Source organism: Garra rufa, unplaced genomic scaffold, assembly GCF_049309525.1.
Source record: "Garra rufa unplaced genomic scaffold, GarRuf1.0 hap1_unplaced_013, whole genome shotgun sequence".
In the NCBI taxonomy this organism is placed as follows: domain Eukaryota; kingdom Metazoa; phylum Chordata; class Actinopteri; order Cypriniformes; family Cyprinidae; genus Garra; species Garra rufa.
The window spans coordinates 488,503-503,502 of NW_027394288.1; the positions used below are offsets into that span (position 1 = coordinate 488,503).

At 35.2% G+C, this 15,000-nt stretch overlaps 5 non-coding genes across 5 annotated transcripts; all 5 read right to left on the bottom strand.

Annotated features, from left to right (window-relative positions):
* Positions 1-6,920: 6,920 nt before the first annotated feature.
* LOC141314754 (5S ribosomal RNA) lies at positions 6,921-7,039 on the bottom strand. Its single transcript, XR_012350298.1, has one exon. It is a non-coding gene; the product is annotated as a 5S ribosomal RNA (ribosomal RNA).
* An 84-nt stretch (positions 7,040-7,123) lies between these two features.
* On the bottom strand, positions 7,124-7,243 carry LOC141315227 (5S ribosomal RNA). The gene has a single exon (XR_012350769.1). It is a non-coding gene; the product is annotated as a 5S ribosomal RNA (ribosomal RNA).
* An 801-nt stretch (positions 7,244-8,044) lies between these two features.
* LOC141315159 (5S ribosomal RNA) lies at positions 8,045-8,163 on the bottom strand. Its single transcript, XR_012350702.1, has one exon. It is a non-coding gene; the product is annotated as a 5S ribosomal RNA (ribosomal RNA).
* A 5,727-nt stretch (positions 8,164-13,890) lies between these two features.
* LOC141314930 (5S ribosomal RNA) lies at positions 13,891-14,009 on the bottom strand. Its single transcript, XR_012350473.1, has one exon. It is a non-coding gene; the product is annotated as a 5S ribosomal RNA (ribosomal RNA).
* Positions 14,010-14,810: 801 nt separating this feature from the next.
* Positions 14,811-14,929, bottom strand: LOC141315200 (5S ribosomal RNA). The gene has a single exon (XR_012350743.1). It is a non-coding gene; the product is annotated as a 5S ribosomal RNA (ribosomal RNA).
* Between the last annotated feature and the right edge of the window lie 71 nt (positions 14,930-15,000).

The following is a 15,000-nucleotide window of genomic DNA, read 5'->3' on the forward strand; positions in this document are numbered from 1 at the left end:
TGTATATACAATCCACAGAAAGTGTAATCCAAAGTTTGCAGGTGGTGAATGGAAAGGTGAGCTCTAAAATTAGCAACTCCCCAATCCAACAGTTTGGTAACTGTCCTTTGTTTGTCATGCTGCTCTCTTATACAGTTGTACTTCCTGCTTCCTGTCATGTGTCTAGTCACATGACAGGCCAACCATCCATTTATTAAAGACACATACACTTAAAATGTTAAGAGTAATAAAATGGCCTAAAAAACATGTAAAACACTTAAAACTCTATAATACATGTAAATGATTGTAATAAATAGAGCGGTAAAACACGTCTTTCTAAAAGCCAGCATATTATATAAATAGTGAAGAAAAGGCAAAAGCTTACAGCACCTGGTATTCCCAGGCGGTCTCCCATCCAAGTACTAACCAGGCCCGACGCTGCTTAGCTTCCGAGATCAGACGAGATCGGGCGCTCTTTTTTTTTTTTTTTTTTTTTAATTTATTTATTTATTTAAAACATGTTAATACATTTTAAAAACAGTCTGAATCACATTCTGGCAACAATACATTAAATCGAAACCATGTCATTTCAATAAATGGGTTATCATTTACAAAAATTTTGACAAAAACATCTTTCTCTTCATTCATATTACAGTAATCAAACAAAACATTTAAAATAAAACACATCTTCACCTTAAAAAGTTTGCACACAGGTATTTTTGTTTTCTTTTGTTTGACAAAATTTCTTCTGCTCCAAATTACAAATCTAGCAATGGTTAATATCAAATTTAAAAAACACACATTCTTAAAATTACCTTTAGAACCAAATAAAAACATTGTTTCCCATTCTTCATCAATACGTCTTTGTTCTACTCCCAATTTACTTGTCATTTCTTTTAATTTTTTTATAAAACATTTTAACCCTGTGCATTTAAAAAAAATATGTATCAATCCTTCATCTTCCCTATTACATACCTTGCATATTGCATCACTTGCCATTCCAAATTTACACAGTCTCATTTCACTTAATAAACAATTATGTCTTAAAATATAATCAAAGTTTTCTAAAATTGGACTTTTCCACCAAGCTCTTAGATTTTTCCATATTTTCTTAGTTTCCATACTTGGGTACAATCTTTGCCAATATCCTTCTGCTTTTGGTGTGATAAAAACATCTTCACATAAACAAGAATAAAACATCTTTAAAATACCATCTTTAAAAGCATGCTGTTTGTCATTACTTTTAAAATCAATTCTCATTCCATCATTACCTTTTGTTTCTTCTGTACCTTCTATAATATTTATCCATTCTTCCGGTATTACTTCTTTCATTTGTTTGTATTGTTTTTCTAAGACTGTTTTAGTTTCATTGTCATAATTTTCTACAATTGCGTCTCTTATTACTTGCACCGGTACAAAACCAGGTATCACTTCATACAAGATATCTTTTATTTGCTTTATCCCCGCATAAAACCATTTTTTATAAAAAATGGTATCATTTCCCTTTTTAATTTGATTATTTAAAAACAATGGTTGTCTTAAAATCTCTTCCCTGGTAAAAGACGTACAAACAACATGCTTTCTAAAATCACCCCATGCTTTTACAACCTCTTTATAAAACTCTGGTATTCCGTTCATCATGTTTTCTTTTAGCTTCATCCATAAAACATCATCTCCCATTTTTCCACATTTATTTAAAAAATAGTTCATTACACCCTTCCACGCATATTTCCCATGTTTCCAGTATTTATTAACAGTTTTTATTCTTATACTTTTCATTCTTATTAATGGATCTATTAGTCCCAACCCTCCTTCCTCCACCTTTCCAATTAGAGTGTCATAAGCAATTTTCGATGGTTTCCCCTCCCATAAAAAGTTTAAAACAATAGATTTGATTTTTTATACACCCATATAGGCAAACTCACAGAACCCAATACATACCACATTTTTGATAAAAACAAAGAATTAATAACTAAAACCTTCCCTTTTAAAAATAATCCTCTTAATTTCCAGAAATTTAATCTCTTCTCCATTCCTTTTAAAACCTCCTCCCATACCACTTCTCTTATTTCATTTTCATTTTCTCCAACCCTTATACCTAAAATTTTCATACTCTTCTTTTCTTCCTTAAATTGCATTTTATTCAGCAGATCATTCGGTAATCCAATTTTCATGTATGTAGTTTTTTCTTTATTAACTTTTGCCCCTGTTCCTTTACAATATCTTTCTAAAACTTCCATTGCTTTATCCATACTTTTAATATCTTTTACAAACAATGTCGTGTCATCTGCATATTGAAATATTTTTTGTTCTGATTCTTCTCCTTTTATGCGTATTCCTTTTATGTTCTTTTCCTGGTCTACTGCCAGTCCTAAAGCTTCAGATACTAAAGTGTATAATAATGCTGACATAGGACAACCTTGTCTGATTGATCTCGTTATTTTAAAATCTTTAGTTAAAAAACCATTCACTTTTACACAACTACTTATATCTGTATATAAACATTTTATCCATTTTAAAAAATTCTCCCCAAAACCAAATCTCTCCATCACATGTATCAAGTATTTGTGTTCAACTCTATCAAAAGCCTTTTCTAAATCCACACTTATTATATATCCTGTTTCTTTCTCCTCCTTCATGTACCATATCATATCTCTTATATTGTTAATGACATCAGTAATATCTCTTTTTAGAACAGCATATGCTTGATTTGTAGTAATTATATTTGGTACTACTATTTTCAATCGATTGGCTAAAATTTTGGCTAATATTTTATAATCTGTATTCAACATGCTTAGTGGTCTGTAGTTTTTCAGGTCTCTCTTATCACCTTTTTTCTTGTAAATTATTTTCACCATACCTTTCTTCATACTATTCGTTAAATTCCCTTTTTTAAAATTATCTATAAATATTTCATTTAAAATTGGACATAACACATCTTTAAAAACCTTATAAAATTCAGCTGTTAATCCATCTATTCCTGGACTTTTACCATTTTTCAGTTGATCAATTGCAATTCCTATTTCTAATTCCGTAATCTCACTCTCACACATTTCTTTGTCTCCCTCATTAACTTTAACCTGTATTTTACTTAATACAAATTCCTCATCTTCTAAAACTATCTCATTTTTGGTAAATAAATGCTTATAGAATTCTCTGACTTCTTCCAAAATTCCTGTTTTATCTTCTACAATCCTTGCATCTTCTGTTTTAATACTTTTTATTATATCTGCTCTCTGTCTTGTTTTTTCTAATTCATAAAAATATTTTGTACTTCTTTCTCCTTCTACAATGTCTTTCGCCCTACTTCTTATTATTGCTCCTTTACACTTCTCTTCTTCTATTTTCTTTAATTCTTCCTGTAATTCTATTATCTTATCAATATTTTCATCATGCTCATTTACTTTCCTCATTTCTTCATCCCACTCTTTTTTGATCTTATTTTCTTTCATCTTTTTGACTTTTTGCCATTTTTTTGAATATTCCATTGAGAATTTTTTTATTCTTTTTTTTAGAATGTCCCACCAAAACCCTTTTTCCATTTCATACATTTCCTCATTTACACTATTAATTATTATACTTTCTATTTCCATTCTGTATATTTCATTTTTTAGAAGTTCTGCATTTAATATCCACACCCCTGGTCCTTTATCAGCCTCATTAAAATTCATCAATATCCATAAAAAATCATGATCACTCTCACTATAATTTTTGTAAGACGCCTTAGTGACATAATATGCTTCCTTTTTATTACATAAAAATAAGTCTATTCTACTTTGCTTTAGAACTCTGTCAACAATTTGTCTTCTTGAATATTCTCTTTTCATACCATTCCTCTCTCTCCACACATCCACCATATTATATTTCTCCATTATGTTATGTAGTTCATTCCTCCCTCTATCTCTTCTAAATCCCATTGAATCATCTACATCAATTCTCTGTATTACAGTGTTAAAATCACCTAACACCATAATGTTGTCATGTTTTTCTATTAACTCATTCATATCCCTGTAAAAATTAAATTTATCTCTTTCATCATTTGGTGCATGTATATTACACACTTTCATTTCTTTTCCATTACACACAAATTTAACAATTATTATTCTTCCCTTTGTGTCTTTATAATCTATATTTACTTCTTCAAATACTCCTTTTCTTATTAAAATAGCTACCCCTCTCTTCCTTTCCATATCACAGTTACTATATATTTCTCCGTTCCATAATTTTCTAATTTCATCACTTATTTTATCTTCCCATTTCGTTTCTTATAAACATAGCACATCACATTTTTTGGTCAGACACATTAATCTTTCAAACTTTTGACATTTGGATAATCCTCTAGCATTCAGCGATACAATTGATATAGAGCTCATTAAAGAAAAGATTGGAAAAACCAAAACCCACCATTCAATCCGTTTCATTGTCTTTCAAAAAAGTATTTTTTACTTCACCCATTTCAGCTTTCCTCCTCTCCAGTCTTTCCTTTTGCTCTTCTCTTCTTATCTTCTGCCTTTTAAGAACCTGTTGAATGTCTAAGCCATCTTTTCTTGTTTTTACACATCTATTCAGTCTTTCTTTTCCTTTGTTTTCCATTCCACGAATTTCCCCCCCATTGTCTGCTCCTCTTACCTCAGTCAGTGTCTTTATTCCCTTATCCTCAGCTTTTTCTTTTTCTTGTCCTTTTTCGTAGTCCAGTTCATTAGTGTCCACATCGTCCTGTTCCTTAGAAAATCCTTCTTTAATCAAATTTATATCCTCTTTGTTCGCTCCTCCTCCCATCTCCATTCCTTGTTCTTCATCTTCCTTCTTTTCTTTATTCTCATCTATGTTGTTGTTCTCCTCTTCCTCGTCATCTTGTTTCTCGTCCTCTCCTTGCGTCTGCCTTTGTGAGTCATTTAACCTCTCAATTGTTGTAACTCCCATTACCTCTTGTATTTCCATTCCTGGATCTTCATTTTCCTCGTCTTCTATCTCGCATCTGCATCTTAACATTGTCTTTTGGCAGCCTTGGCACCGCGGGACTTTACAGTCTCGCGCATAATGCCCCTGCTCAAGACAATTTCTGCATGTGAATTGTGGGCAGTCCTTTTTTTCATGCTCCGGACTTACACAGATCCTGCATGTCTTCACTTGATTATCGTGAATCACTCTGAAGTACTGCACTCCTTCTTCAGTCCTGAAGCTTGTGTTGTATGGTAAAGACGTCACCTCTTGTGGAAACTTTACCCTCAAAAATCGTGTTCCGTCTGCCACCGTTGTCCCGGGATGATATCTTCTTCTTAGTGGTAGAATGGGAGTTACACCCCAATTGATTAGTTTTTGACTGATTTCCTCATCTTCTATATAGCTGGGCAGACTCAAGAAAGACACCATTCTTTCTGTTGCACACAATTTCCTTATCTCACATTCTTGTCCGTTTATCATTATTCCATTCAACAGCAAATCACAGTCCATCTCACTTTCCATAGTCATTTCAAAATCATAATTATTTTTTCTTCTCAGTCCGATCAATTTTCCCATTCCAACTTTCTCTTCAACTGCTTTAATTATCATAATTATTGTTATATTTTCTATATCTTTAACAGTCATTGTTAATGTTGCTTCTTTCTTGTATTCCCTCTGATACCTTGTTTGTTTGCTTAATTTCTGTATCATTTGTTGTCGTTGAGATAAAACATTTCTTTTTTCTCCAACTTCTTTCTCAATTCCAATACCTTCAGTTGATTGTAGATCTCCTTTCCGTTCTTGTCCAGTTGTTTTTCTTTCTTGTTTCCTCCTTGAAACCACCGTCGCCCACGTTTCATTATTGTTTTCTCCATGTCTTTCATTTATATTCCTTTCAGTTATGTCTGCAACAAATCCTGGTTCCGCATTTCCCATCTCATGTTGTTTTACCAGTCCGTGTTCTTTGTCCATTAAATCCATATTTTGGTTGTCTCAAACCCCAAACAGAAAGACCTGTTTGGGGTTAAAAAAAACCTTCCTCAAAAAAAAACTTTTTCTAACTAAAAAACAAACAAAATAAATGTGAAAAAACACCCAGAAAAATGGTGAGCCTATCTCACCTACTGCACACTACAAACTGCCAACTCACTTCCTGTTTGCTCTCTAGCGCCTCAGGTGGGGGTATGGCCATAAGCGAGGGCTGCTCCAAAAAGTGGGCTATTTAAAGATCAGCCTCCGTAAAAGCCAGCATATTATATAAATAGTGAAGAAAAGGCAAAAGCTTACAGCACCTGGTATTCCCAGGCGGTCTCCCATAAAAGTGTAACAATCGGCCTTATCAGCCGAGTTACAAGACTAAAATGGGGTCAAATTTAACTGTGAGAGATGACTAGTGGTTAAAAGAATGAGACAAAAAAGAAAATTGGTTTAAATAGATTTGGTGTATTTACAAGGTTCACATAAAAGACTTTAAAACAACACGATAAAACTAGGTAAACTCTGTTAAAAGAATACAGTTCATTTGTCCATACCCTAAAAACAGGTAAACTCTGTTAAAAGAATACAGTTCATTTGTCCATACCCTAAAAACAGTCCAAGAACCCCAGTGTGTTGATAAGTCCAATGTGAGTGTCCACCAGTGTATATACAATCCACAGAAAGTGTAATCCAAAGTTTGCAGGTGGTGAATGGAAAGGTGAGCTCTAAAATTAGCAACTCCTCAATCCAACAGTTTGGTGACTGTCCTTTGTTTGTCATGCTGCTCTCTTATACAGTTGTACTTCCTGCTTCCTGTCATGTGTCTAGTCACATGACAGGCCAACCATCCATTTATTAAAGACACATACACTTAAAATGTTAAGAGTAATAAAATGGCCTAAAAAACATGTAAAACACTTAAAACTCTATAATACATGTAAATGATTGTAATAAATAGAGCGGTAAAACACGTCTTTCTAAAAGCCAGCATATTATATAAATAGTGAAGAAAAGGCAAAAGCTTACAGCACCTGGTATTCCCAGGCGGTCTCCCATCCAAGTACTAACCAGGCCCGACGCTGCTTAGCTTCCGAGTTCAGACGAGATCGGGCGCTCTCAGCGCGGTATGGCCATAAGCGAGGGCTGCTCCAAAAAGTGGGCTATTTAAAGATCAGCCTCCGTAAAAGCCAGCATATTATATAAATAGTGAAGAAAAGGCAAAAGCTTACAGCACCTGGTATTCCCAGGCTGTCTCCCATCCAAGTACTAACCAGGCCCGACGCTGCTTAGCTTCCGAGATCAGACGAGATCGGGCGCCCATCAGCGCGGTATGGCCATAAGCGAGGGCTGCTCCAAAAAGTGGGCTATTTAAAGATCAGCCTCCATAAAAGCCAGCATATTATATAAATAGTGAAGAAAAGGCAAAAGCTTACAGCACCTGGTATTCCCAGGCGGTCTCCCATAAAAGTGTAACAATCGGCCTTATCAGCCGAGTTACAAGACTAAAATGGGGTCAGATTTAACTGTGAGAGATGACTAGTGGTTAAAAGAATGAGACAGAAAAGAAAATTGGTTTAAATAGATTTGGTGTATTTACAAGGTTCACATAAAAGACTTTAAAACAACACGATAAAACTAGGTAAACTCTGTTAAAAGAATACAGTTCATTTGTCCATACCCTAAAAACAGGTAAACTCTGTTAAAAGAATACAGTTCATTTGTCCATACCCTAAAAACAGTCCAAGAACCCCAGTGTGTTGATAAGTCCAATGTGAGTGTCCACCAGTGTATATACAATCCACAGAAAGTGTTATCCAAAGTTTGCAGGTGGTGAATGGAAAGGTGAGCTCTAAAATTAGCAACTCCTCAATCCAACAGTTTGGTGACTGTCCTTTGTTTGTCATGCTGCTCTCTTATACAGTTGTACTTCCTGCTTCCTGTCATGTGTCTAGTCACATGACAGGCCAACCATCCATTTATTAAAGACACATACACTTAAAATGTTAAGAGTAATAAAATGGCCTAAAAAACATGTAAAACACTTAAAACTCTATAATACATGTAAATGATTGTAATAAATAGAGCGGTAAAACACGTCTTTCTAAAAGCCAGCATATTATATAAATAGTGAAGAAAAGGCAAAAGCTTACAGCACCTGGTATTCCCAGGCGGTCTCCCAACCAAGTACTAACCAGGGCCGACGCTGCTTAGCTTCCGAGATCAGACGAGATCGGGCGCTCTCAGCGCGGTATGGCCATAAGCGAGGGCTGCTCCAAAAAGTGGGCTATTTAAAGATCAGCCTCCGTAAAAGCCAGCATATTATATAAATAGTGAAGAAAAGGCAAAAGCTTACAGCACCTGGTATTCCCAGGCGGTCTCCCATCCAAGTACTAACCAGGCCCGACGCTGCTTAGCTTCCGAGATCAGACGAGATCGGGCGCTCTTTTTTTTTTTTTTTTGTGATAAAAAAATACATAAAAAAATACAGTTTGTCTTACACAGTGTCTACATTACACACCACAGATTTGTATACACAACTTACAAAAATCCTTCGTTCTCAGGAAGCTTCAACATAAAATCTTTTAAGACACGATAAACATTTGATGTAAAAAAAACATAAAATGCATCCAACATATTTTCACTTTTAAAATACACATACAGTCTTTCTATATATATTTCAGTTTTTCTTTTAAAAACAGTCCAAACATCCAAAACAATTTTTTCTTTTTTAGCTACAGTTCTTCTCTCCCATATTGCACTTTTCATTAACATTACCCACAGATTTATAAACTTTTTGTTTTGGCACTTCTTTTCCCAGCCAAACATCACCACTCTGTTCCATTCCATTATGTTTTCATCCCACTCCACAGTTAAAGCTTCAATAACACATTTACATTTCCTTAAGAACCCCTCCAATTCTTTACAATATAAAAACATATGTAAAAACCCCTCTTCCTTTTCTTGACACACTTTACACATAGCATTTTGTTCTAGACCAATTTTGTTTAAAATAAAATCAGTAAAAACCACTTTATGTCTTATAAAATACTCCAAACATTCCAATTTTGTTTCCACACATCGTCCCCTTAAATTTCTCCATATACACTCTTTTTTTAAATCTTTGAATTTTTCCACCCAGTACTTATTAACAATCGGCTCTTTAAAAACATCATCTCTAAACACACAATAAAAAGTTTTTACAGTACATTCTTTAAAATCACACAGTTTTCCCCCCAGTTTCACATAAATAAATTTCTCCTTTGGCTCTTCCTCCATGCAATGTATTCTCTTAATCCACTCTTTTGGTATTGCGTTCTTGATGGCTTCGTATTTGTTTGTTATTTCTTGTTTACTATATTCTTCTTTTGCCATTTCCATTGTGTCCACAATATATTGCGTCGGTAAAAACCCCTCTTTAAACTCATACAAAACATCTCTCACTCTCGTTATCCCCACTTCCATCCATTTTTTAAAAAACATTTCTTTCCCTTGTTTCAAAATTTTGTTATTTAAGAACAGAGGTTGATTTAAAATGCTCTCTCTTCCATGCGGATCCCATTCAATTTTTGTTAAAAATTTTCCCCAGGCACTAAAAATTTCTCTGTAAAACCCAGGTAATCCTTCCGTCATCCACATTTTCGTTTTCATCCACAGAATTCCATCCCCCATATTAAAATCCCCACATTTGTTTAAAAAGTATTTCATTGTTTTTTTCCACTCAGTTTTGTTGTTTTGTTGCAGGTATTTCTTAACAATTTTCACTCTCAGAGCATTTTTTCGCTGTTCCACATCCATTAGCCCCAAACCTCCCTTCTCTACCGCCCCTAAAATCGTGTTATATGCAATCCTTGCTGGTTTCCCCTCCCATAAAAAGTCAAGAAAGCATTTCTTCAACCTCTGTTCTGTCCATAAAGGCATTTCAGAAACATATAAAACATACCAAAGTTTAGAAACCATTAAAACATTCAATATTAAAACCTTCCCCTTCAAATTTAGTGTTCTCAATCTCCAAAAATGTAACCTTCTCTCTATATCTGCTATTAGTTGCTCCCACATTTCATCTCTTACTTTCCTCTCATTCCTCCCCATTAAAACTCCTAAAATCCTCATTTCTTCCACTTCCTTAAAATTAAAACAATCCGTTAAAACCATAGCTTTGCCAAATCTCATATATATCGTTTTGTCCTCATTTATTTTACTTCCAGAACCACCGCAGTATTCTTTTACAACCTTCATAACTTCTTTAACACTTCCCTTTCCCTTTACAATTATCGTTGTATCATCAGCATATTGAAAAATTTTCCCCTCAGCCTTATTTCCCTCAATTTCTATCCCTCTTATTCTTTCATTTTGTCTTATAGCAAGTCCCAAAGGTTCAGATACAAGTGAATACAATAACGCTGAAAGCGGACAACCTTGTCTAATTGATCGTGTTATTTTAAAACAATCCGTTAAAAAACCATTACATTTAATCCTAGTTAGTGCACCCTTATATAAAATTCCAATCCATTTAATAAAATTCTCCCCAAAACCAAATCTTCTTAAAACCTCAAATAAATACCCGTGCTCAACCCTATCAAACGCTTTTTCAAAATCTAAACTAAGAATATATCCATCTTCATTTTTTTCTTTCATATACCATATGGCATCTCTTATACTTATCGTTATATCCGCTATATCTCTCCCTTTTACCCCATATGCTTGATTTGTTTGAATTATACTTGGCATTACTTCTTTTAGTCTGTTTGCTAAAACCTTCGCTAAAATTTTAAGATCCGTATTCAACATTGTGATTGGTCTGTAGTTTTTTAAATCTACTTTTTCTCCTTTCCTTTTATATATCAGTTTCATTAACCCCATCCTTGTTCTTTCATTAATTTCTTCCTTTTCAAAAATTTCTTTAAAAACCTCATTTAAAATCTTTATTAAAACCTCTTTAAAACAGACATAAAATTCAGTTCCCAAACCATCTATTCCTGGACTTTTCTTTTTATTCAGTTGATTTATTGCTATTTCAATCTCCTCTTCTCTAATTTCTTGGTCACATTCTTTTTTATCTTCCTCACTTACTTTTGCTTTTATCTGACTCAACAGTTCCTTTTTTTTCTCCTCTTCCACCCCCCTTGCACTAAACAGATCCTCATAAAAATTCCTTATTTCCTCCAATATCTTTTTATTCTCTTCTACAAGTTCTCCATTTTTCCCTCTTATTTCTTTTATCGTTTCAGCTTTTCCTCTCTTTTTTTCCAAGTCAAAAAAGAACTTTGTACATTTTTCTCCTTCCACCACATATTTTGCTTTGCTTCTTAGCCTTGCCCCCTCATATTGTTTTTCTTCTATTTCTTTCAGTTTTCCCTCTATTTCCTTTATCTTTTGTATGTCTTTATTTTCTTTATTCAATTCCATTTCTAAACTTTCTTTCATTTTATTTTCTTCGTATCTTTTGCATTTCTGTTTTAAACTACAATATTTGATCGAAAATTTTTTGATTAAAAACTTCACGTTCTCCCACCATAATCTCCTATCCTCTTCAAACATTCCATTTTCCTTTTCTTTTTCTATAATTTCTTTAACCTTTGAAACATAATCTTCATTCTTTAAAATCTGTGTATTTAAAATCCATACTCCCGGCCCTCTTTGCATTTTCCTCCAGTCCAAACTAAAGGATAAAAACTTGTGATCGCTAAAACTGGTTTCTTCATATTTAATCTTTTCAATAAAATTCTCCACATTTCTCGTGCATAAAACAAAGTCAATTCTAGTTTGGCATACAAAACTCCCCACTATTTGTCTTCTTGAGAATTCTTTTTTCTTTTCGTTCCTTTCTCTCCACACATCTATTAAATTATTTTCTCTCATCAATTCGTTTAATTCTTTTCTCCCTGTGTCCGATTTAAAAACCATTCCCTCCGCCATATCCTGTTTGCTAAAAACAGTATTAAAATCCCCCATCATAATTGTTTCTTTATATTTCTTTATAATGCTCCTTAAAACATTAAAAAAAACTTTCTTTTCTTTCGCCTCTGTTGGTGCATGTACATTCACTAAAATAATTCCACGTCCTTCATAATTTACTTCTACTACCATACATTTCCCTATCTTATCTTTATACACTACTTTGCTTGCATTAAACACATCTTTCCTCATTAAAAACGCTACACCTCTTCCAAGCCTTCCATCCCCATTGTTATATAATATATCTCCTTCCCATTTCTTTTTATAGTCCATCATCACACTCTCTTTCCAGTTTGTTTCTTGCAAAGCGATAACATCTTCTCCTTTGCATTTTTCTTTCAGTCTTTCAAATTTTCCCATGTCCATCAATCCCCTTGCATTAAAAGTAACACAACTTAAAACCATTAAAAGAAATAAAAACAAATACCTAGAAAACATTATACTCCATCTTCTCCCTCCAGCCCACTTAACACTTCATATCTGTTTACACTTGTCATGATTTTTTTTCTTGCATTTCCCACATTTGGTTTTACCTTTAAGGCTCTCCTTCTAATTAGTCCTCTCCCCTCTCTGTCTTTTCCCATGTTGTCCATCTTTGCTTGCTCTGCATTGTCTGTTTCTTTGTTTTGATTTCCCATTCTTTGTCCATCTCTCTCTACGTCGTCCAGAAAACTTTTAGAAGTGTCCAATGTTTCCATTTCTGTCCAGTGGGTGTCTTGTTGTGTTGTATGTTCCTTAAGTTCATCGTTCCCTTTTTCTTCTTCTCCTTCCTCTCGGTTGCCTGTTGCTCCTTCTGTTTCTTTTTGTTGTAATCCTTCCTCTTGTGTTTCACCAGTTTCTCCTTCCTCCTCGTTGTTTCCTTCACGCACCTGTCCGTCCACCTGACTTTCCGTGCCTCCTTCCTCTTCCTCCATCCAACACTCACACTTATTTAAAATTTGCTGACACTCCGGGCACCTGACTGCGTTACAGTCTCTTGCAAAATGTCCCCTTTCATCACACTTGTAGCATGTAAACTCAGGGCACTCTTTTAGCAGGTGGTCTGGGCTCATGCACAGTCTACAGGTCTTCACCTGGTGGCTGTGCATCACCCTAAAATACTGCAACCCTTCTACCGTTTCCAGCCTCGTGCTGTAAGGCAATGATGCTACTTCTTTGGGGAACCTTACTTTTAGGAACCTTGTTCCATCCTCGATTTCAGTGCCCGGGTAGCATCTTCTTTTAATTTTTGAAAGGGGTTTAACTCCCCATCCCTCCAATTTTCCAATAATTTCAGTGTCATCCAGGTAGACGGGCAGGTGCATGAAGGAAACAACGTATTCTCTATTTTGCAGTTTTTTTATTTCACAGTTCACCCCTTTAATTGTCAGTCCATCGATTAAATCCTCACACGATTCCTCCTTTTCCATTGTTAATTCAAACTCTTTTCCTTGTCTTGGCCTTAACGCTAGAATTTTTCCATTTCCACACTTGTCCGTCACTGCTTTAATAATATCCACAGCTCTCACCTCATTTACATGTTCCACATTCACAATCACTGTTGCCTCCTTCAAATATTTCTTTCCACTTGGGTTGTCTCTTGCATCTTGTTTTTTCCTGTATCTTGCTCGTTGTTGATAGTCCAGTCCAGTGTTGTTTGCCATGCATATCTCTCCGCCCAGTCCAGTGTCATTTACCATTCGTGTTCCTCCAGCCGGTCCTGTGTCATTATCCATTAATCCGTCCATTTTAAAGAAAAAAAGCAAAAAAAGGTTAACCACCCTCCAGCCAGCAGAGATGCTGCTGTTGGGTGGTTTAAAAACAACAAAAAAAACACAAAAAACTAATTTGAAGTAAAAAAATACAAACAAAAGAAAAATAAACAAAATGGAGGAGAGCCTTCCTCTCCAAACTGCTGCCAACCACTTCCTGTTGCTCTCTAGCGCCTCAGGTGGGGGTATGGCCATAAGCGAGGGCTGCTCCAAAAAGTGGGCTATTTAAAGATCAGCCTCCGTAAAAGCCAGCATATTATATAAATAGTGAAGAAAAGGCAAAAGCTTACAGCACCTGGTATTCCCAGGCGGTCTCCCATCCAAGTACTAACCAGGCCCGACGCTGCTTAGCTTCCGAGATCAGACGAGATCGGGCGCTCTCAGCGCGGTATGGCCATAAGCGAGGGCTGCTCCAAAAAGTGGGCTATTTAAAGATCAGCCTCCGTAAAAGCCAGCATATTATATAAATAGTGAAGAAAAGGCAAAAGCTTACAGCACCTGGTATTCCCAGGCGGTCTCCCATAAAAGTGTAACAATCGGCCTTATCAGCCGAGTTACAAGACTAAAATGGGGTCAGATTTAACTGTGAGAGATGACTAGTGGTTAAAAGAATGAGACATAAAAGAAAATTGGTTTAAATAGATTTGGTGTATTTACAAGGTTCACATAAAAGACTTTAAAACAACACGATAAAACTAGGTAAACTCTGTTAAAAGAATACAGTTCATTTGTCCATACCCTAAAAACAGGTAAACTCTGTTAAAAGAATACAGTTCATTTGTCCATACCCTAAAAACAGTCCAAGAACCCCAGTGTGTTGATAAGTCCAATGTGAGTGACCACCAGTGTATATACAATCCACAGAAAGTGTAATCCAAAGTTTGCAGGTGGTGAATGGAAAGGTGAGCTCTAAAATAAGCAACTCCTCAATCCAACAGTTTGGTGACTGTCCTTTGTTTGTCATGCTGCTCTCTTATACAGTTGTACTTCCTGCTTCCTGTCATGTGTCTAGTCACATGACAGGCCAACCATCCATTTATTAAAGACACATACACTTAAAATGTTAAGAGTAATAAAATGGCCTAAAAAACATGTAAAACACTTAAAACTCTATAATACATGTAAATGATTGTAATAAATAGAGCGGTAAAACACGTCTTTCTAAAAGCCAGCATATTATATAAATAGTGAAGAAAAGGCAAAAGTTTACAGCACCTGGTATTCCCAGGCTGTCTCCCATCCAAGTACTAACCAGGCCCGACGCTGCTTAGCTTCCGAGATCAGACGAGATCGGGCGCTCTCAGCGCGGTATGGCCATAAGCAAGGGCTGCTCCAAAAAGTGGGCTATTTAAAGATCAGCCTCCGTAAAAGCCAGCATATTATATAAATAGTG